The sequence below is a fragment of the Argopecten irradians genome, chromosome 11 (assembly GCF_041381155.1).
Source record: "Argopecten irradians isolate NY chromosome 11, Ai_NY, whole genome shotgun sequence".
NCBI lineage: Eukaryota > Metazoa > Mollusca > Bivalvia > Pectinida > Pectinidae > Argopecten > Argopecten irradians.
In genome coordinates, this window is record NC_091144.1 from 35037911 (window position 1) to 35063488 (window position 25578).

Below are 25578 nucleotides of genomic sequence, written 5' to 3' on the forward strand. Positions count from 1 at the left end.
TGACTTTATGTTGTTATGTATTGGAAATTAAGCCCATCAACTGTAAGACAGTTTTCTTGTTGGGCAATGACAAATGGGTTTTACTCATTCCACTAAACTGGAATATCTTGGTGTTACGAATTTTGGGTTTTTCTGTTATGATGAATTCTGATCTTTTTTATGATTGAAACACAGAAGATTTGTTTTTGGATCTTGCTTTTTGACCAACCCATTTTCTCAAAATGCTCAAAATATTGTCGCCTCCCTATTTGATTTTTAATGAAAAAATGAAAACAAAACAAAAAACACAGATACAAAAAATTTGTTATTATCACGGAAATTAAAATCGTACGAGACAGAAAGGTGAGCAGCCATAATATCTGGCGTTAGTAAAGTAATACAGATGCGGCCATGAATTGATTGATTAAAATTTTTTCAGTCAAGTTTTGTACCAAATAACCAAAATATATACCAATTTGAGGTTATATTTACATTGAAGCTGCAGTTACCTGCTTTTACAAAGCACTGAAGTGGAGAAGCATACATCAAAGGAATGGGGAAATAACTAAGCATACCTTTGAATCGGTTTGGTATATGTGTAATATGAAACTTAGTAAGGACTAAGCAGGGTAATTGTCCAAAGCATTGTGGGGGGTTTAAGGAACCTACCAAAATTTGACATTGTGGGGTCTGGTTATACATAAACTTGTGAATTGTCTTATCCATTGGATTGTGAGGTTGTTGTCCAAGGCATTGTGGGGTATTTTAAGGAACCTACCAAAATTTGACATTGTGGGGTCTGGTTATACATAAACTTGTGAGTTGTCTTATCCATTGCATTGTGAGGTTGTTGTCCAAGGCATTGTGGGGTATTTTAAGGAAACTACCAAAGTTTGACATTGTGGGGTCTGTTTATATACATAAACTTGTGGGTTGTCTTGTCCATAACATTGTGAGGTTGTTGTCCAAGGCATTGTGGGGTATTTTGAGGAAGTTACCAAAGTTTGACATTGTGGGGTCTGTTTGTGAGCTGTCTTATCCATTGCATTGTGAGGTTGTTGTCCAAGGCATTGTGGGGTATTTTAAGGAACCTACCAAAATTTGACATTGTGGGGTCTGGTTATACATAAACTTGTGAGTTGTCTTATCCATTGCATTGTGAGGTTGTTGTCCAAGGCATTGTGGGGTATTTTAAGGAAACTACCAAAGTTTGACATTGTGGGGTCTGTTTATATACATAAACTTGTGGGTTGTCTTGTCCATAACATTGTGAGGTTGTTGTCCAAGGCATTGTGGGGTATTTTGAGGAAGTTACCAAAGTTTGACATTGTGGGGTCTGTTTGTGAGCTGTCTTGTCCATAACGTTGTGAGGTTGTTGTCCAAGGCATTGTGGGGCATTTTGAGGAAGTTACCAAAGTTTGACATTGTGGGGTCTGTTTATTTACATAAACTTGTGGGTTGTCTTGTCCATAACATTGTGAGGTTGTTGTCCAAGGCATTGTGGGGTATTTTGAGGAAGCTACCAAAGTTTGACATTGTGGGGTCTGTTATACTTGTTGGTTGTCTTGTCCATAACATTTGAGGTTGTTGTCCAAGGCATTGTGGGGTATTTTGAGGAAGTTACCAAAGTTTGACATTGTGGGGTCTGTTTGTGAGCTGTCTTGTCCATAACGTTGTGAGGTTGTTGTCCAAGGCATTGTGGGGTATTTTGAGGAAGTTACCAAAGTTTGACATTGTGGGGTCTGTTTATATACATAAACATGTGGGTTGTCTTGTCCATAACATTGTGAGGTTGTTGTCCAAGGCATTGTGGGGTATTTTGAGGAAGTTACCAAAGTTTGACATTGTGGGGTCTGTTTATATACATAAACCTGTGGGTTGTCTTGTCCATAACGTTGTGAGGGTGTTGTCCAAGGCATCGTGGGGTATTTTGTGCTAAGGACTACATAGTGGGGTGGTATGTCCATTTCACTGTGGGGCAGCATTCTTTATAATATTGTGGGGTTGTTGTCCGTAGCCTTGTGGGGTATTTTATGCTAAGGGCTACATAGTGGGGTGGTATGTCCATTTCACTGTGGGGCAGCATTCTTTATAACATTGTGGGGTTGTTGTCCTAGCATTGTGGGGTATTTTATGCTAAGGACTACATAGTGGGGTGGTATGTCCATTTCATTGTGGGGTAGCATTCTTTATAACATTGTGGGGTTGTTGGCTACCCCAAAATGTAGCTCTTGTCTGAATTCCTAATGCTTCCCCACAATGTCGATTTTAGCAGCATTGAAACCCCATAATGAATGTCCGAACTGACCACCCCATTATGTAACCCTCGTCTGTACGTCCGTTAATAATTCTTGTTACCGCTATTCCTCAGAAAGTGCTGAAAGGATCTTTCTCAAATTTCATATGTAGGTTTCCCTAGGACCCTAGTTGTGCATATTGCATTTTTGGACCGATCGGTCAACAAGATGGCCGACAGTCGGCCATCTTGGATTTTGATAGTTGAAGTTTGTTACCGCTATTTCTCAAAAAGTGCAGAAGGGATTTCTCTCAAATTCCATATACAGGTTCCCCTAGGACTCTAGTTGTGCATATTGCATTTTGGGACCAATCGGTGAACAAGATGGCCGACAGGCGGCCATCTTGGATTTTGATAGTTGAAGTTTGTTACCGCTATTTCTCAAAAAGTGCTGAAGGGATCTTTCTCAAATTTCATATACAGGTTTCCCTAGGACTCTTGTTGTGAATATTGCATTTTGGGACCAATCTGTCAACAAGATTGCCGACAGGCAGCCATCTTGGATTTTGATAGTTGAAGTTTGTTACCACTATTTCTCAAAAAGAACTGCAGGGATTTTTCTCAAATTTCATATATAGGTTCCCCTAGGGCCCTTGTTGTGCATATTGCATTTTGGGACCGATCGGTCAAAAAGATGGCCGACAGGCGGCCATCTTGGATTTTGATAGTTAAAGTTTGTTACCGCTATTTCTCAAAAAGTGCTGAAGGGATCTTTCTCAAATTTCATATACAGGTTCCCCTAGGACCCTAGTTGTGCATATTACATTTTGGGACCAATCGGTGAACAAGATGGCCGACAGGTGGCCATCTTGGATTTTGACAGTTAAAGTTTGTTACCGCTATTACTCAAAAAGTACTGAAGGGATCTTTCTCAAATTTCATATATAGGTTTTCCTAGGGCCCTAGTTGTGCATATTGCATTTTGGAACCGATCGGTCAACAAGATGGCTTGGATTTTGATAGTTAAAGTTTGTTACCGCTATTTCTCAAAAAGTACTGAAGGTATCGTTTCTCAAATTTCATATGAAGGTTCCCCAAGGACCCTAGTTGTGCATATTGTTAATTGGGTCCGATCGGTAAACAAGATGGCCGACAGGCGGCCATCTTGGATTTTGATAGTTGAAGTTTGTTACCGCTATTTCTCAGAAAGTACTGAAGGGATCATTCTCAAATTTCATATGTAGGTTCCCCTAGGACCCTTGTTGTGCATATTGCATTTTGGGACCGATCGGTCAACAAGATGGCCGACAGGTGGCCATCTTGGATTTTGATAGTTAAAGTTTGTTACCGCTATTTCTCAAAAAGTGCAGAAGGGATCTTTCTCAAATTTCATATACAGGTTCCCATAGGACCCTAGTTGTGCATATTACATTTTGGGACCGATCGGTGAACAAGATGGCCGACAGGTGGCCATCTTGGATTTTGACAGTTAAAGTTTGTTACCGCTATTACTCAAAAAGTACAGAAGGGATCTTTCTCAAATTTCATATATAGGTTTCCCTAGGGCCCTAGTTGTGCATATTGCATTTTGGAACCGATCGGTCAACAAGATGGCTTGGATTTTGATAGTTAAAGTTTGTTACCGCTATTTCTCAAAAAGTACTGAAGGTATCGTTTACAAATTTCATATGAAGGTTCCCCAAGGACCCTAGTTGTGCATATTGTTAATTGGGTCCGATCGGTAAACAAGATGGCCGACCGACGGCCATATTGGATTTTGATTGTTAAAGTTTGTTACCGCTATTTCTCAGAAAGTACTGAAGGGATCTTTCTCAAATTTTATGTGTAGGTTCCCCTTGTACCCTAGTTGTGCATAGTACCTTTTAGGACTGATGCATAATGCCTTTCGGGACTGATCGGTAACAAGATGGCTAACCGGCCGCCATCTTAGATTTCATTTGTGAAGTTTGTTACCACTATTTCTTAGAAAGTACTATAGCGATCTGTCTCAAATTTTATATGTCATGTGTTTGAAAAAGTTTGAAAAGCAGGGAAAAGATCCCTCTTTCCATTGTCAGACATAGATCTTTCTTTGGTGGGCGCCAAGATCCCTCTGGGATCTCTTGTTATATTCAAAGTTTGTTATCGCTATTTCTCAGAAAGTATTGAATGGATCTTTCTCAAAATTTCACATGTAGGTTCCCCCCTAGGGAGCCCTGGTTGTGCATATTGTGATTTGGGAGCCGATTTAATATATGTACTCGATACTAAACTTAATATTCACGGTGACGACATCTGGATTTTCACTACTGGCTTCCGTGTATTCAAACACGGGTCGGGATTATAAAATTGCATTTAACATTTAATATTACAAATGCACGATTCAATTGGTTCAATACACACAAAATACAGTTCTTAAAACCCAAAAATTTGGAAAATATGAAGTTTTTAAAGTATAAAACTACCCGGAAGTTGACAATGTCACATCGAATGCCAGAACTAGCTACTTGGCTAATCGACAAAAAATTCCAACTTCATACTCACCTGATCGTCAATACTAAGAAAGTAATATTTAAATGTAATTTAATTGCATAAATTTCCATCAGTACTTACCGAGATCGTTCTAGTAATACCAACGAATTCCACCGATTTCCTTCACAAAATCGGTCTGCTTGCCTCCTCGTGAAAAACCGGAAGTCAATACATATGTATTACCAGCTAGGACCGCAGTTTAATAATTCAAATATTGAAATTGCATGTGTGAAGTTCAGCTTCTGTTCATTTTAATTTTGTAACTGTCTTCCGGCATGCTGCTGAGACAGATAACCTATTTGACAAGCCATTCTAAAAAAACTTTCAAAAAGAAACATCGAGTATGATGACGGTATTCATGGTGTTTATATAAAGCAGTAACCTCTAACTTATATATATTGGCATTGACGTCAATATTGATTTACAGTTTTTGATATTAACAACTTGCTATTCTTTCCAATATGGCGACTGTCGCGAATTCGAAAACACACTACGATACGTTCGTGTAATGCGTGTCCTGCAGGGTGTCTTATTCTTTTTAACGCATAACATTAAGTAGGATATAATGTTAACCATAGAGCCACGATTTTGTTTTATTTCTTTTATCGTCTACATGCCGATAGGATATCTAGAAATGCAATTAAACGAATGCATCCTAGTTAATCGAACTTAACATCGTCGAAAATAGAATGTAAACCGAAACATATTTCAGTACCACCAATAAGGACATGTACAATATGCCTAGACTTTGGATGTTCTGATTCAATTGAAATAAACGTTTCCGTCACGTCAAAGAACTTTCAATATTCGAAATTTTGTTAATTAAATGTCAATATATTGTTGTTATTAGTTGGACTTTTGATGGTTTTAGTTTAACGTATATATCGCTACAGTTGAATACTCTGTAACTTCCATTTTCCTTTCGTTATTAAAAATGAGGCCCTATGTTGTTGAGTTTTTTTCTCTCGCTCTTGTAATCAGTAATGTTGCTGTACTTTGTACAGTACCATGAAGGAATCTTTAGTTCAATTATTCTGCAAGTATAACCATAGTCTCTAGTCTCTATAGTAACAGGTGTCGGCAGTATGAGTTTCTCTGACCTACACCTCACTTTTGGCCTTTGGTTGAACGCTCGCCCCTGTCACTCCGAAGTTTATAAAAGTGTTACAATGTAGTTTGTGCTCCTGCTTAGCGCTCAGTATAACTGTAGTGGGACGACGTGTTCGCTTATTGTCAGTATAATGTGCCCGAGTGAGGTGTGTTGCTTAGTATCTTCGGCGACACGTTTCAGTAATAAAGCACTATAAAAAGGGCAACACTTCCAATATACAAGAAGACACAATACGAATATACTGCAGTCTCCTAAGACACGCACCTCGCTCTACACACATGGGGAGGCCGTCCTTACACAACCCTGACTGTTACTCGAGTCTGGGACCTCCGTATTATCAATTGTGCCACTGGTCTCCTTTCTTATGTTTATTATATAAAATAGCGTAATGTGTACACTGTAATTATTTACTATACCAAGTAAGTGAAGGTGAAATAAATTCAGAAGTTATGTATAAAGTACACAATAACAAGACCTTAGTTAAGACTTTTTACATAACCGTGAGTACGCGATCTTGATCAGTGAAGTTCCGTATCAGGTCAGCCTGGTGATCATTCCGGAATATATCGATGGTTGGGGTGATATAATGACATTTGCAAATTTCAGGTTGAGCATTTTAGTCATAAGAGCCAATTTCCCAGATGTCTGGCCCTGAAGGTAGGGTGTTAGATACCTGCAGCCTCTATTGCATGATATCGTCACAGGCGACTTAATTTCGGATATTATCTTTTCTCTTAATCATAACTGATTTCATGCTTCATAATGCCTCCCTTGCCACCGCCTCACTTTTGGCCTTGAGTTGAACGTTCGAGGAAGGCTCTGGGTTCTGTTCCCTGGCCGAGACACACCAAAGTCTGTAATAGCGGTAGTTTTTGCTCCTGCTTAGCACTCAGCAAACGACTGGTTCCCCCGTTGTCACTATAATGTTACCGGGTGGGGTGTGCTGTTTGGTGTCTTCGGCAGTATGCTTCAGTGATATAGCACTATCAAAAGGGCAACAGTTCCACTATACAAGAAGACACAACATGAATATACTGCAGTCTCCCAAAACTTGCACCCAGCAACACACCCCACCAAGTCATATTATACTTACAACGGGCGAACCTGTCGTCCCACTCCCTGTATGCTGAGCGGTAAGCAGAAGCTACCACCTTTATATACTTTGGTGTGTCTCGGCCAGGGGACAGAACCCAGAGCCTTCCTCACAGGGGACAAGGCAGAGCAAAAACTATAACGGGCAAAAAATCTCTATAGGCTCTATGAATTATCAGAAAACTTTAAATGGCATGGTTCGTCAAAGAAAAATCATGCTTTAGGCTTAAATAATCTTAACCAAAAAAAAACCACTAGAACATAAAATGTAGCAATAATGAGGCGAACATATATCTGTTAATTACTTTTTAAACTTATTATAAAATCCTACATTATGTATGTATTATTCAGATAATAAATTATCAGTTACTCTATATTATATAAGAACCTCGTGGTTTTAGCAGATACCAAAAGTGTAAAAATACAGTTCTTTCTTTTTAGATAGATATCGTTATTCAATAAAAAAAAAACCCACACACACAAAAATACCTGTGTCTACATTGATCTGTAGGCGCTGGGACTTGGCGGAACGGACGAACACAAGTTAACACAGATGGCTTCTATTTCATGTCCGATTCCTCCCTTTTCTGCGTGAGTTCTATTGCAAGCGTTTTCTGTGTCGCCGTCAGCTTTCCGATCATTTGTTCAACAAATCCTAAATTTTTCTCCGGCACATATGTATCAGCGTTCATCACCGACTCGTTTCCTAATTTTGACGAATTGAAAACTTTCCTCGGGGCTGGCTAGTCACTGTGATCATTGACGTTGACGTCGTCGCTTAAGTCAGAGGGGATGAAAAAACGTTTTCTTTCTTACTTTTCTCAAATGACCGGACCGTGGAACAGAAAGGACTGGTATTTTTTCATGACGGATCTGGTTTCCGGCGATTGCAAACTGATCACTCTATCAGTTATTAGCCGTTTGTATACATCTGGTATTTGCATTTCATTCATCTCCCGTGGTTGAAGGTACTTATAGTGTCTCCATACTGGTTACGGAACGCATTAACAACTCCTTATAAGTTAAAAGGCAAGGATCAATACTTTCAATGAAATCGTCCATGTGTGATATGTAAACTATGCGCGGGAAAACTGACATAGTAGTATAGGCGTGTTGATCAAATGCGTCGACCAATAAAACAAGCGCTACACTCCCAGAATAAATCAGCCGCTTCATTACTCACAAATACACAGGTAGCTAGGCTATCTACTTAAAGAGGAAGTAATACACCGCTGCCTTTCGAAGTAATCCCGCTTCGACAGTAAATATATTATACATGTACAATGTGATATATTTTTATGTGCAATTTGACAGTGTTTCTTTCTATCTATCAGTTAAGAAAAATTCAATTGGACTATAGAGGCTACTAAACTCCTTATTAGCTTGAGGCATGAACATCAGGGCCATTTTGACAACCCTTCGGTAACAAAAAACGTGTGAATGGGGCGAAAGCGCTCACTAGTCAGTCATTATTGTTTTTATTTCTTATAGATTTCGTCCGTAAGGATTTTTCTTTAAAGATGCTCCACCGCTGATAACTGGTATTTTTTCACTATCAAAAACAGGAGCAGACGATTTCGTATTTTTCTTCAGTTACAAAAGTTACTTACTTTACGCCATTACCACCACTGAAAAGTTTGAGCTTCTAATTTTACTTTAAGTTAAAAATATGAAAAATAATTAATTGCATCCCGAAAACAATCCGTGTCACTATATCCTATATGGAAGGAAGTACTGATTGCGCATGCACCAAAGGCGAAATAGATTATTTTATATTATATTTTGTGTTAATTAGACATATATATACATGATCAAACACTAATTATTGTTCAACTGATGAATATCATTTATGCTTTGTCGGCGGTGGAACATCTTTAAACAGGGATGGATCGTGTATGATATATATATGTATGAATAGGTGGTATGGTGTGAATGATATAAATGTTTAAAATAGCGCGGGCCATTCTCCTACCCGATAGTCAAACGATTGGCTAATGGAACATTTCTGAGCGGCAGTCTCATTAGTGCGGTTTGCATAACTATTATTTACAGGGTCTGTGTTCATTAGTTCGAGTTGACCAGTGACCAGTCTTGGCATATAAAGGGATTCGACAGGTGACAAGCACCTAAGCTTGCTCAGCCAGGTTTATTTGTAATAAGTAAAACTATTGTACAATGTTGACCATAGGCATTTACTGTTAGGGCATGTTAGATTATCACTGTAATGTAGGATTTTTAGGGTAACTCCGCCCACTAATTAATTGTATTGCCAATCAAAGTCTAACTTAGTATTTTAGTAATTAATTTTAGCATATGGGATAATGATATAGAGTGGAACCCGAGAGTGAATGGAGGTGCTGGCGTGAGAGGACCCTTGGCAATTAGACCAAAATACAGTATGGGCCAGCACCCCAATTTATACTGTAACAGTTCTAACAGTTGTAATATGTGTTTGAATGACAATAACGGACAAATTATGAAGAGGAATGCTATGGCGTTTCATTAATCATCGACAAATAAACAGTTCACCAAGTGGGTTGACCAACACGGAGGTTTCAGAAGGGAGTGGCTTATGCGATACTACGCTCATTCCCCGAAACTGAACAGCCATATCCTGATGGACCTCCAAACTAAAGAAATGGGGAAAATACCCAAAACCTCAGCAACCAACGATAAGCAAGATACATGGCCAGATGTTTTACCAGCCATCATGATGTCATATCGAATGACACCAGCTACACAGTCCACATTGCATTCATCATACTACGTGCTATTTGGACAGGAGATGCGGATGCCAATCGATTCAGACCTCATCCCAAAAAATTTCGGGTTCATCTGTCACAACATCTGAAAAAGCATTGCTAGAAAATTGGCAAAAGAGAACATACAGATTGCACAAGATATGTACAAAAAGCAATATAACAAATATGTCAAACCTACAGAGTTTATGGAAGGAGACAAAGTGAGGTTATATTGCACACAATTCCTTGTGGGAACAGCACCAAAACTACACAGAAAATGGGTAGGACCCTATAACATCATACGTAAAGGACCAAAAGACACGGTTAAACTCAAGAAGATGCAGTGATAACAAAGATGTCTGTTCTCTAATACATGCTGTTAGACTGAAAACGTATTATGATCCTAAAAGAAGGCCAATTTATCCTCCGGAGCAGTATGAGGACGATACAGAGGAAACAAAACTTAGTGCTGAAGAACTTACTGAGCAGGATGAATCACAAGAAAATGAAACCCAACCAGTCAACAACCCACCGAGACAACAGCTACATCAACAGACTAATGATATGGCAAAATCTCCACAACAAGACAATGTTTTACAAACTCAAAAGACAACTCAAGGAGGAACTCAGATTCAGGATAACATACAAATAAGCCAAGATATACAAAGTAAAGCACGTGACAAGGAGAAGAAGTTAATTGCCAAAATACATTTGCAAAACGTACCAAGGACACACTGTATTATTACGCGCAATACAAAGAAGGACTATACCTAACGCATGGGTCTTTCAGAGTATGGTGCCTGAAGACCTAAGAAAAGGATTCCATGATCAAAAGAATAAGGAATCGGCCTCTGAACAAACACAAATTCTTCAGCAAACAGGATGACGACAAAAAGAATGCAGTAGTTGCGCCAATACACGGATATTATCGTCCATCTCGGGACAAGTATTTTTGTGATCTAAAGAATAGAACCAGTATTAAATCAGAAAGTAGACAAGCAAACTGCATCACCAGAATCGCTTACTCCAGGCAGCACCGTACATTCTACTGCAAAGTGAGGTATACAGATACAGAGGAAGAATCTGCATGGATTCCAATAAATGCACAATAATAATTCTCATTTAAGAATAAGACCTACACTGATGCTTGAGTACATCACACAGGAACAAACACTACACTGATGCTTGAGTACATCACACAGGAACAAACAAAGTTGACAAATATCAAATCATGTGAATATCACACAAATCATGTGAATATCACACAGATCATGTGAATATCACACAGATCATGCGAATATCACACAAATCATGTGAATATCATAGAGAGCACAATCAGGTATACAGACGGAACAACGCAAAGGTTCTAGAAACTTCATTTGATGGAAAGGACACTTCCTATTTGCTACAGTTTCCAGGAGAACGACCTGTATGGACTAAGGACACAGTTATGGCTAGCATTGCATTCGGTAATGCCCACGGTATAATGTTGGATATTGTAAAGAAAACAGTAATAGATATACCGGAACTTTGGTATGACACCAAAAAAGACTGATTCGTTGTAAATAAACATAAGTAGGATTTTTTTTTATTTTATTCAGAATTAGTAACATTAAAGTAAATTTAGTATAGGTAGTTTAAAACTAATTAAAATGTAAATTCAAATAATTAGATAATCAAATAAATAATTGCCTTTATTGTGATAACTACGGCGGCGTATTAGGGCCACTATATAATTTAATTTATCTTGTACGTACAAGTTAGTATCTTGTACGTAGAAGATAGTATCTTGTACGTACAAGTTAGTATCTTGTACATACAAGTTATCTTGTACGTACAAGTTACTATCTTGTACATACAACTTAGTATCTTGTACATACAAGTTAAGTTGAACTGCTGTTCATCACCGCAGAATTGAGTCACCCGCCTGATATTTTTCGTAATTAAAGATAGTCGGTCTACTTTGCATTGCTTCAAGCACTATCACAGGTTTATTAACTTATTTGACAATATTGAAAATATAAATATATATTAATGAGGACAATATCTTTTTCACAATCGTAATTTGAAATTGCCGGATTAAAAGTTGGAACTGTATAGTCACTTGCATTATTTTGAAACTGACACTATAGTTTCTTTCGCTTGTTTTATAGATAAGATACATTTACTGATAAAATGGATAAGATACATCTCCGATGAATGATAAGTTTTATCTATTAAAAAGAGGAGCAAACAAATTCGTAATTTTCTTCAGTATTAAAAGTTAAATACTTCACACTGGTGCCATTATTGGAGATGTTTGAGCATTTATTTACTTCAGAATAGTAGTATTGAAAATAATTAACTGCCTCCGAAAAAAAATCCTTGGCATTATGCCCTAATTCGAATGAGTTACTGATTGCACAGACAACAAAAGCAAAACAAATTATTTCATATGTGTTTTTGTGTGTATTACACATATATACACACATCAATTACTGTCCAAATGATGATCATAGTTAATACTCTGTTATAAACATTTACATATATATGTTCGGAAACTTATCACAGCATTACAACTCCACAACATGTCGCAAGGTATTTTTTTTCCTTTGGACAAAGGGTACGTAATATATGTATAGCTTCATGCGATGCCATTGTGACAGTAAACCAGCCACAGCCTTTAATACCGAGAGTTTCAACATTATACTACCTTGTACAAGATAGTATCTTGTACGTACAGGATAGTAACTTGTACGTACAAGATACTAAGTTGTTCGAACAAGATAGTATAAGATACTATCTTGTACGTACAAGATACTAACGTGTACGTACAAGATACTAACGTGTACGTACAAGATACTAACTTGCACGTACAAGATACTATGTTGTACGTACAAGATACTAAGTTGTCCGTACAAGATACTAAGTTGTCCGTACAAGATACTAACTTGTGCGTACAAAATACTATCTTGTAACTTGTACGTACAAGAAACTAAGTTGATACTATCTTGTACGTACAAGGTACTAAGTTGTACGTACAAGATACTAAGTTGTACGTACAAGATACTATCTTGTACGTGCAAGATACTAAGTTGTACGTACAAGATAAATTAAATTATATAGTGGCCCTAATACAGCTCTATTAAGTAAAGTAAGTAGTTTTATTCAGAGAGTATCTTTAAACTACATGTATATAAGGCAATATATAGAATTGATAGTTTCAATGTATCTAAATTTGTCTATTGATGACTGTGTCCATCTATGATTTCATAATAAAATAAAAATAATCTATGATTTCCCCGTTTATTTTTATTTTATTATTTTGTTCCTTTTGACCTCTTGTTGCATATGTACATATGTCATGAGTGAATAAAAAATCTTGAATCTTGAAATCTTGGAAACAGCAACAGAAAATGGACGATCCTAGGATGCGATGGATTGCAATTTCTTGTAGGATCACGGCTTATAGAAAAACATGATGAATTGTGAAATATTCTTTTACAACCAGGATTTGGACACTATGGTATTAACATAACAAAAGCTTGTTTTAAACTCTTTTGGGATGTAGCTCTATCAGATTTAGGCAAAATGTTAGGTTTCAGCTTCATAAAAGGTCAACTTTGTTGCCAGAAAGCCACAGACCAGATTGGCAGATTTTATCAATTTTCCTTTACGGGTCTACTGATGAACTCGTATATCCAAATGTCAAGTTGTGCATGGAAATGGATGAACTACCGACACTCAGTGGTTTTTACTAATGTTGTAGAGAAATTAAAGATCCAAGGTTTCTTATCATGATAGGTGCCATCTTCACTTATGTATTTGCCATCTTCACTTATGTATTTGCGTTGGTTTTTTTCAGAAGTGCTTTTCGCCGAAATAACAGTGAAGTTATGATCGCAGCAAGAACAAAGTTTTTTGCTTTGTTCTACGGCTTGAATATGACATCTTATCAGGAAATATAGACAACTTAGATCTGAAACGTAAGATTCTTTCACCTAATCAAATTAAGTTTTTCATGGAGCAACACGGCGCATTCTCTATTAGTGGCTATCCCAGTGGAGGTGAAGGCGGATATTTTATTCTTGAGGGAAGCAACAGACGTACAAAAAGGTTTACTTGTTTGTTTGTTTGATTATTTCAACCTCCTATAGACAGCCAGGGTCATGTAAGGACGGCCTTCAATTTATAAAGTGTGTAGCGTGGTGACGTGATATGTGCGTGTTTTGGGAGACTGCGGTATGTTCGTATATTGAAACTGTTGCCTTTTTTATAGTGCTATATAACTGAAGCATGCCGCCGAAGACACCAAGCATCACACCCCACCCGGTCACATTATACCGACAATGTGCGAACCAGTCGTCCCTCACACTGTATGCTGAGCGCTAAGCAGGAGCAGAAACTACCACTTTTATAGACTTTGGTGTGTCTCGGCCAGGGGACAGAACCCAGAGCCTTCCTCAAAGGGGCGAACGCTCAACTCAAGGCCAAAAGTGAGGCGGTGCCAAGGGAGGCATTAGGAAAGATAAAGTCAGTTAGGACGAAGAGAAAAGATAAGATCCTAAATTAAGTCGTCTTTTACGATCATGCAATAGGGGCAGCAGGTACAATTCTAACGCCCTACCCGGCAGGGCCCAACATTTTTTTAAGTAAAGTGAGGAATAATTTCAATCCCTGTGGTTATTTACGGAATAAATGGCGCTTGTTATTTGATTAGATTGTATTTTCGCTTCTGAACGGCAATCTTTGTTTACGGGTAGGCTTATAGCTCGAGATATTTCAGTCCAAATAGCTAATAGATGAGAAGCGGCATATATAATTACGTGTAATCATATGCGCTAGGCAGAGAGCTGGACAGCTCGCGAGGTACACCTGTGTCAGGTAAGCATGGGTTAACTGCCACTTTGTATATAGGGCCGTATGGCTCGATAGAACCAGTATTGGTTCACAAATAGGATTATAAGTTTATATACTGGTAATGGCTAGAAGACAGAATTGTACTATTGCATGATCGTAAAAGGCGGCTGAATATAGGATGTTCTATTTTCTCTTCTACCTACCTGACTTTATCTTTCCTAATCCCTCCATTGGCACCGCCTTGCTCGAAAATGGTAATTTCTTCTCCTGCTTTGCGCTTAGCATAACGGGAGTGGGACGACTGGTTCGCCAGTTGTCAGTATAATGTGACCGGGTGGGGTGTTTCTTCGGCGGCATGTTTCAGTGATATAGCACTATAAAAAGGACAACAGTACCACTATACAAGAAGACACAATCCGAACATACCGCAGTTTCTCAAAACACGCACCTTGCACTTCGCACACACAATATATACGTGGGAGGCCGCCCTTACATATCTGGCTGTTAATAGGACGTAAATATAATCGGACAAACAGCTGAGTTTAGTTGAACTATATATAATATAGTGTTAGTGAGAAGGACCAGGACTGCGTACAGTTCGTATATTTCTCCTAGGCGATACATATTATACCACGTTAGTTGTAGGATGTAGGATTCAATTAACGTCATATTAACATTCAGAGTTATGTAAGGACGGCCTCCCATGTATGCTGTGTATTAGGCCTAGCTAGCTAGAGTTGGTAGTGATATGTAACGTAGAGGAGAAATATAGGAATATTTCCAAACAAAAAGACTATTTTTTTTACGAAATGAGTAAGTTGGTCATTTTGCATGTATAAAAATATATAAAAAAGACTTGTGATTTTTATTTCCTTGGTGACTCTTTTGCTACAGTTAATAACTATTTCTCCTATTCGTCCGCATATTGTCCATAATCCAGAATACTCAGTATCATTTATTGTCGTTAGGTTTGTTGTTAAGCTTTAGAAGTGTTATCAATACTGACTATGGCAGAAATTTTTGCTATATTCATTGGTTAGTTTCACGTTGAATTCTATTATAATTGAAATACTGGGACTGTTATCTCTGCCTTTTGGTTTCATTTCTCTCATCTCCCGCCTAAAAAAACATGGTGGAAAGGTGCATTTTGAGGAATGAGTATCTGAGATTACAGAATAACACAACGCAAAGTACAGAGACCATTCCCGCTATATACGGGACACATATTCGCCAGAAACCTCGCCTCTACTACACAGTAAGAACCACAACACGGAAATCCGGAGCCTTCCACAATTGTAAGCTCACCATTCACTACAAACACACGAGACCTTACGGTATTGGTTGTTAATAATCTGGTCCTTCGGTTACGTCACAACTGGATTATATTAATAATAGTCTCTTTTTCGAATAGTTCCTCAGGGTGACGTTCTAAGACCATCGGATTTTATGTAAATAGTCTGTACCCGACATACAAATTAGCAGCAAGGAGACGCCCTAAGACCATCGTTATTTGTGTACTGTAATTAAATGCATTTCATTTTAACAAAGTTGGAAAAGATGGGTCAGCAAAACAGATAATGGTGTTAGCCAGTGTCTTGACACCATACTGTCAATGCTTAGGAGATGTGCCCATGCATGCACCACGTCAGAATATGAAGATGCGTTACATAAACTGCAAAATTCGTCTTACTGGTCCAGCAACAGTCGCCTTCGAAACTGGTTCACAAAGACTTGGATGACTGAAGCAAAGGTAAGTTTAATGACATGGATATCCCTGAGCTTAACTTTATAAGATTTTTCTGAATCCTTAATTAGGGGTAACAACCCCACCCCAAGGAATTTCTTTGCTAACAGTCATTTTGTTGGATACCTCAGAAACCATCTCAATCCTAATCACTCAACAGAATGAAAAATGAACATGACCTGATAGTATTACCAAACTTTTAATTTCAGTTGACATAAAATAGTTATCAACTGATATAGCAGATACATATTGTCACCCTAATTTAGATAGAAATAGCCTCACATAATGGAAGAACATGACAATGTGTCCTTCTTCTTAATGATTTATTTAGTTTATCAATGCTATTATTCTGTAATTTTAATTTTAAAAGAGATAGGTATGGGCAAACATATATAGAAAAGGCCTCTTGGTAAATACAAATAATGTCCTAGAGAGACAAAACAAAGTCTTCAAATATCAGTTCCTGGAGAAGAAAGAACCATAATCTGTCGGGGATGAGTTCAACACTTCTCCAGGAATACTTACCAACCCTGATGTTAAAGTAAGTCGCAATAATGATTATCTTAATCGGTATTGAAGTTTACAATTTTTTTTATTTTTTTTATTTTACATATTTAATTTTTGTACAAGCGTTAAATGCATATTTTTTAAAGGAACCAAAATTTAGAATTTTATTGCAATAGAAAACAAATTGAAAATGAAGATAATAAGGATTTTAATTAGACTATGTAAAATGTCGTATGGCGATAAACAATTTACTTTTTCGACTTCTTCTCCAAAACTACTGAACCAAATTTGTTGAAATTTTGCAGAAACCTTCCACAGCCAAAGGTCAACCAAAATTGTGAATTATATGGTCCCAGACCCCCAGTTTGCTATAGTTTATATAGGGAAAAGACATTTTTGAGCATTATTTGGTCATTTGTAATAGGATATAAGTCAAATGTTGTCAGAATTATCAGTATGAGATGGCCATTGAATCTTATTAACAATTTTTCCACGACTGACCCCCAGGGGCCTGAGGGGTGGGGCCAAAAGGGGTCAAAGAGGCTAAAACTTCAAAAATCTTCTTCTGAAATTCCAGAAATGGCAGAATCAAATACTCTTCATAGATTGAAAGGTCTTGAGATCCTTTACAAAAATTGTGAATTATATGACCCTGGGGTATCACGTTTCCCCCTTGGGAGGGGGTCAAATTTACTATAGTTTATATAGGGAAAACTCATTTTTGAGCATTATTTGGTCATGTGTAATAGAAAATGAGTCAAACTTTGATAGAATTATTAGCCTGAGATAGTATTTTAACATCATATCCATATTGGTCCTGGCCGACCCCCAGGGGCCAGAGGGTGGGGCCAAAATTGGTCAAAATGGCTAAAATTTCAAAAGTCTCCTTCTGAATTTACAAATTTGATGGAACCAAATACTCTTCATAGATTCGAAGGTCTTTTTAAGGCCCTTTACAAAAATTGTGAATTTCATGGCCCTGGCATCTCAGACTTTCCCCTGATTAGGGGTCAAATCTACTTTAATTGATATTGGAAAAACACATTTATGAGCATTATTTGCTTAATTTTCAATAGGTCAAACTTGGTTAGAATTATTACCCTGTGATAGCATTTTAGCATCATATCCATATTGGTCCTGGCCAACCTCCAGGGGTAGATGGGCGGGGCCAAAAGGGGTCAAAATGATTAAAATAAGAAAAACCAGATACTCTTCATAGATTGAAAAGTCAGTTATAAAATTACTGACTGGTTTCAAGGGCCTGATGGGCCAATCTGATTAAAATACCGATCCTTATAACCACTCCGTTATATAAAGGATCTGACAATATCCCATAGGGGGTCAAGTCCAGATGACCTTTAGACCACGTGGTCTTTATATAAGATACATTTTCTACACCTTGTCACATCCATTGAAAACGATATTTCGTCCTAGTAGACATATACAATTAGCTTTATTGTGCTCTTTGGGCGAGATGACTATGTAAACCAAAATAATTCTGACAGTTTTTTTCAGCTATTTCGTCCCTGAAATTCACTATCAAAATTTTGCAAGTAGCAATTTGATTGGCCATTTCCAAAGGTCACCTGGACATGACCCCTAATGGGATTTTATCAGATCCTTTTATCAAACGTAGTGATAATAAGGATCTGTATTTTAATCAGATTGCTGATGGGCCAATATATAGTGTTTTTGTGTCATTGTTTCATTCTGTATCCGAACTCAGGTGACCGCTAAGGCTCATGGGCCTCTTGTTTTGTTTAGTTGTACAGTGCATGCGACGAGTAAGTGTATGAAGTTATTGTATTGGAGCTTTGTATTATCATCAGCAGCTGATATATTTGTTTGCCACAGTATCTTTTTAGTATGCCTTTAGTATGCTTAGTGCTTACATCCTATCATATAACAATTTCAAATCCAAAATGAATAACATTTTAGTATATTAGCTTTAATTGTTGTATATCTTAAAGATGCTCCACCGCTGACAACTGGTATTTTTCACTATCAAAAACAAGAGCAGACGATTTAGTATTTTTCTTCGGGTACAAAAGTTACTTACTTTACATCATTACCACCATTAAAAAGTTTGAGCTTCTAATTTTACTTCAAGTTAAAACTATGAAAAATAATTAATTGCATCCCGAAAAAATTCCGTGGCACTATATCTTACATGGAATGAAGTAATGATTGCGCATGCACCAAAGGCGAAATAAATTATTTCATATTATTTTTTGTGTTAATTAGGCATATATATACACGATTAAACATCAATTATTGTTCAAATGATGAATATCATTTATGCTCTGTCGGCGGTGGAGCATCTTTAACTATGCGCTCATTTTTAACCTACATTTGAAAATGTTATGAAATTTATTCAGTAAGACAGATTTTTATGTTTTATGCTTATGTCCTGGCGCGGTGTCCATCGTCCGTTCGTCAACATTTCCTTTAAATCGCTACTAGTCATAGAGTTGTGCATGGATTGTAACCAAATTTGGCCACAAACATCCTTGGGGGAAGGGGAACAGAACTTGTATAAATTTTGGCTCTGACCCCCCGGGGGCAGGAGGGGCGGGGCCCAATAGGGGAAATAGAGGTAAATCCTATAAATCGCTACTTGTCCTAGAGTTCTGCATGGATTGTAACCAAATTTAGCAGCAAACATCCTTGGGGGAAGGGGAACAGAACTTGTATAAATTTTGGCTCTGACCCCCCGGGGCAGGAGGGGCGGGGCCCAATAAGGGACATAGAGGTAAATCCTATAAATTGCTACTTGTCCTAGAGTTCTGCATGGATTGTAACCAAATTTGGCCAAAGACATCCTTGGGGAGGAGGAACAGAGTTTGTATAAATTTTGGCTCTGATCCCCCGGGGCCAAAAGGGGCGGGGCCCAATAGGGGACATAGAGGTAAATCCTATAAATCGCTACTAGTCATATAGTTCTGCTTGGATTTCAACCAAATTTGGCCCAGAAACATCCTTGGGGTAAACAGAATTTGTATAAATTTTGGCTTTGACCTCCTGGAGCAGAAAGAGTGGGGCCCAATAGGGGAATTAGAGGTAAATATTCAAATTCCTTCAGAAAAGAAACAATGAACCTGTATTCAGAACATTACTAGGCATTACAAACCAGGTGAGCGATACAGGCCCTCTGAGCCTCTTGTTTTTTATTTACTGGCATATGTTTATATAATATGTGTATGCGCTAATTATACCAAAAGTCAAAATACTTCTAACATGGTGATCATGCATCATATTGAAGGAAGAAAACAAAAAAGTACCTTGATAAGTTTTTGGTACCTTGAAGCTTTTTGTATAGCATTTGTTTTCATGCCGCTTTTTATCATGTTTATATCAAAGTAGGGAAAACGTTATTTGAATGATTTTTTTTTTATTTCTCAGTTATTTTTACATCAATTAGGTACATCAGAGACAATGCAATGGCAACAGTCTGCTTAAGCATATGATTCTGAGCTGCCTTTATACCTCCGAAACAGACCGACAACCTTCATCAATTTGTTTGTTTGTTTGTTTGATTAATTAACGTTCTATTAACAGCTATGGTCATGTAAGGACGGCCTCTCATGTATGTGGTGTGCTGCGTGTAAGTTGTGCGAGGTGTGTGTTTTGGGAGACTGACTTTGTTTCCTAATACCTTCCTTGTCACCGCCTCACTTTTGGCCTGAAGTTGGACGTTCGCCCCTGTGAGGAAGGCTCTGGGTTCTGTCCCCTGGCCGAGACACACCAACGTCTATAAAAGTGGTTGTTTCTACTCCTGCTTAGCGCTCAGCATAACGGGAGTGGGACGACTGGTTCGCCCGTTGTCTGTATGTGACCGGGTGGGGTGTGTCGCTTGGTGTCTTCGGCGGCATACTACATTGATATAGCACTATAAAAAGGGCAACAGTTCCATTATTCAAGAAGACACAACACGAATATACCACAGTCTCCCAAAACACGCACCTCGCACACATACACGCAACAAACCGCATACATGGGAGGCCGTCCTTACATAACCCTGGCTGTAAATAGGACGTTAATTAATCAAACAAATAAACAGTTCGGAAGAAGAGAAAAAACTAGATCCTAAATTTAGTCGCCTTTTACAATCATGCAAAAGGTGCAGCAGGTACAATGATTCTAACGCCCTACCTGCAGGGCCAACAACTTTGCTTGAGCAAAATAGAGCTTGCTGAAACTATAAGCTAAAACGATGTAAAGCATGTGGGTGATTTGTCATTTCAGGGGAGTTTTCAGCCTTTCATTATCAGAGAAACTTAACCATTGGTTTTCAAATGGTAATATGTTTTTTTTATAATAATCATTATTACATAAATAAATATGGTTTGCCCCATGGTCAATAGTTGTGCCCATATATAGTTTTAAGTCAAATTAATATAACAAAATGGCCATCCGACAGCCAAAATGAATTTTGAGTTATATTTCGTATTCTTTTATCTTGAGAAATGTTTTCAAAATTCGCAATGTCATGTATATTTCCTACAAGGTATATCTATGCATGTTGACAAATTAAGGGCATATGTTTGTATTGATTGAATTAGACATAAAGGGCATAGGTTTGTATTGATTAAAATTAAATTTTTACATGATTTGAATTAGACATAAACAGGGAAGTCCTTCATTTTGCCAAAGTTTGCAAGGTAGGCAATATGTTTCTGATATCTACTAATTAAGTGTTTGAATACAGTTTACATAATCATGCCAAAGTTTTCAGGTGTCTAGTCAGTCAGCTGTTGAAAAACAGTTTTACATTGTAAACTTGGATTGTGGTAATGGACTGCCAAGCTGCAACTGCCACATTTGGAGCTGGACATTGTTGCCTTGTAAACACATGTTTGGGGTCTTCGCACATAGCCAGTATTCATGGGAGGATGTAGCTGAACATTACAGGAGTTCACCCTTCTTCAACATTGATGATGTGGTAGTGAAGATTCCTGTGACTTCAGGTTCAATCCCAGAATAATTGCTTGAGGACCCAGACATCGTATCCAATGCAACAAGTGGGGAAGAAACGGATGTTGGTGATTTGCCTCTAGCAAAGAAAACATCAATAAAACTTAAAGCACTTACCATCACATGTAGAGAAAAGTTGTCTCTCCTGCAGAATGCGACATACCTGTGTCAGCATGAAGACGCTTTGAATGCACTAATTGATGTCCTTGATATTGAGATCATCAAGATCAATAACAATTTATATAAAGATCACGGTCTGTGTGAGGAGGCACCACCACCTCAACAAAAACAAGGTGGCTGCACAGAAAAATGAAAAACCTAGCAGACTGAAACTAAACCGTTGAGGAAAAAAACCTGTGTAGTCCAATACCATTTCGAATACCATTGATGCATCATCAACCATCATTGTTGATGGCATTGTCGAGAACAAACAACTTCAAGAGGGTATAACAGGTATCAACTTATATTGATTTAGGCTGTCGTAAAATTAACTTAATACTATAAAACAAATCAGAATAAAAAGAGGGGTAAATCTGGGGCTGTTTACAAGATAGACAACACTTTATTTAATAAGTTATATACATATCTATATTATAGGATGAAACCTTATGATATGTTGCCTCCTTTGTTTTTTTTTTACTTTTTAATATCGCAGTCATGGCTTTTCAATTTGAATCTTTAGAAATGGTAAAAGAAATGTCACACGGTGAATGGCAGAACTTGATTCAAGATGCAGATCGCACATGTTCCTTCCAATAATTGCTAAATGCTTCAAATGATGACTTATGAAACCACATGAGAAGTTAGGTCTTAATGGAACACTTTGATAAGTTCTTTTTCCACCATACATTGTATTTAGATATTGTGTTGATATTTTCAGCTCTGAATCATGTTGATCGCATTTGGGAGCAATCTAAGGAGTCCAATTATATACTAACAAAAGTATATGGATTTAATATTACTGATTTGGATATCAAATCTTTGAAAAGAGGAAAGTGGTTAACTGATCAGGTAAGTATGAAAATGTTATAAATGATAGATGTATTATTTGAAAAACATATGATTATTATTATAAATTTTATCAAATAAGGACAATGACATACATGCATTGATTTTGGTACTTTGATATCAGCTTTTTCAATAGAATTACTACTTTAAATATGGTTAGGTTGGATTTTGTTTTTTTTAATATTTTTAAACCTTTGTTATTAATATAGGTCATGGATAGTTACCTTGCCTGTTTAGCACAAAAGGAACTGGACAAAGGAATAAAAGTCAAACATGAAGCAGTATCAACAATGACCAACATTATCAATGATACCCATGTTGTGAATACTGGTAAAAAGGTATGGTGTCATTATAAATTTTCGTTGGGTGAAATTCTGCACATATTTTTAAATCATAATTTCAGTCTGTTGCCAATTTCACAATAAGGTATCAATCAGATTTTTGTAGTTACGTTATGCTTTCATCATGGAAGTCACCCCCTCCTTGTTCTAATATAAAACTGTAATACAAATTTGTAGTGTTTAATCTTAAAATTTATAAGGTGTTGATCAAAACAAGTATATTTCACTGAAAATATGGTTAAATATATGATTTGTTTCTTCAGTACCGCGTCATGGAGTATGACTTTATAGTAGAAGCTTACCATCAACGAGGAGGCCACTGGGATTTAGTGGTGAGCAGTTCATAAAATAATTATTGAAGAACAAAAATTGTACCCAAGGAAAGATATTTCATCTTCGAATATTACAGAGTTGTCTTTCTATTGATTGTGACATCATTTCTTTGTGAGCAAAAAAACTACATCATTTCGTCTGAATGATATGACGTAACACTCACAGTAACATGACATATCAATCAGTTCCTAATCACAAAAACAGATAAAAAATTATGTGAAGAATAAGTAGAGGATATTGCATTTCAAGTGAATTATTTTACACCCTGTTATCGTATAATTAAGTATATCAACCTTACAATGTTTTGGGCAAACACATTTATTGTGTGTTAATGAAATGTTCACACAAGTAAATAATATCTTTTCCCATTTCATCCGATATTGGTACGTGGATATGTCATATATAGGTGATTATTTGTTTATCAGATTGTGGAACCAAAACGAGGAGCTGTGTTCTTTTAAAACCCACTAGGGGAAACTTCGTGTCAGCTAAGAAGGGCAATTAACAGCTGGAGGTAACCCATTTTCAAAACAATAATGTCCGTCATTGTTGAAGAATAAGAATTAGTAGATTAGTAGACTATGATTATAACTGTCAAGTACCAGTAATAACTAATGAGATAGATTGAAAGGTAGCAATGGAATCTCGTTTTTTTAATTGAAAAAATACCTTTACATTTAACTATCAAAACTGTGTATAAATTTTATTCATTGAGATAATTTATCATAGTTGCAGTATATTTATCATAGTTGCAGTATATTTTGACACATGAATTACTAAAAAAATGTACATAAATGTATATTCATGTGTAATTTTTCATATCATTTACAAACATTATCTCAATAAAACTCTGATGTATAAAACATCCTGGCATTTAGAGACCAAAGATCACGCTCAACAACAAGACAGCTGCAACTGTGGAGTGTACTGTTTGATGGTAAGTCAGGGTTAAATAAGTCTCAATCATGATGAATTATGGAGAAAAAAAATTGACCTATTTAATTTTTATGTTTCCATCTATTTTTCCCTATTTTAAAAATTTCAATGTGATTCAATTATGATTCGTTAAATATTCAATTGTTCAATGCAATCTTGGTAACTTAAAGCCTTCTGATGTCAGAAGTGCAACATGCTCTGCAAACTACTTGGGGAATTTTTACATTTATCTTCCACTTGATGTAAAAATCAAGTCCTACTGCATTTATTGCTATTTTTTATTTACTAAATTTCTGTTTGCAGAAAGACATCTGACAGGAGAAACATTGTTGGGTATCTCCAGGACTGATGTGGAATCGAAGAGAAGGGAGATTGCACGTACATTCCTACTTTATGAAGATAAGATAAAAAAAACATACATTGTAGTGTAAAAGTTAATTTTCAATTCTAAGTTATTCAGAAATGTTTTACTCAATTGCATTAACGGTACTCGATTTTAGAAACTGTCTGTACTTTGATACTCAAATATCCATAAAGAGACACAATTGCAATACTGATGGTTTACAATTTTGTAACTGATTCTTTTGTACATTTTGCAGTATACATTGAAAAGCAGTGTCCTTGTTACGGATTTGAAACCACCAATGAAGACCAGAACAATATTGTAGGTCCTTTTCTTTGTTTGATATGACTTTCCGTTTGTATTTATCTTGCAGTATTTTTAACACTTTTCTCACTTCTTATAATGAGGTCACAATGTAAATCTTAAGTCCTGTGTTAACAAAAGATTATCTTTACATTAAATAAAAAAGCAAACAAATATGAGCTTATCAGTGGTTCATCTATTTATCTAATTTCAATTTTATCTTTTCAGTTACAATGCCAAACCTGTGCCAGTCTTTCACAAAAAGAACCACTGCGTGAGAGAACAGATGGCCAATGCTGTAGGAGTTCCTTTTAGATGCAAAGTGTGCAGTCTTGTATAGAGGACACAACTATATATATGATTTATTACTCTACATTTTGTATTTACACTAGTTTATTTAGTAAAGTTTGTTTTGCTATATGCATTTTAAAAATAAGAAATTATTTAATTATTAGCGCGAGTGTACTCGTACTATTATTGTTCTTGTCGGGTGTAGAATCTGTGTACATCCGCTATGCGCAGATTCCAACTGCGCACGCGATAGTCAGTGTCTTATAGC

General features: G+C 36.9%; 1 pseudogene; it reads left to right on the top strand.

The window, feature by feature from the left end:
* The first annotated feature begins 9522 nt into the window (after window positions 1–9522).
* On the top strand, window positions 9523–24804 carry LOC138334592 (uncharacterized; annotated as a pseudogene).
* Window positions 24805–25578: the final 774 nt, after the last annotated feature.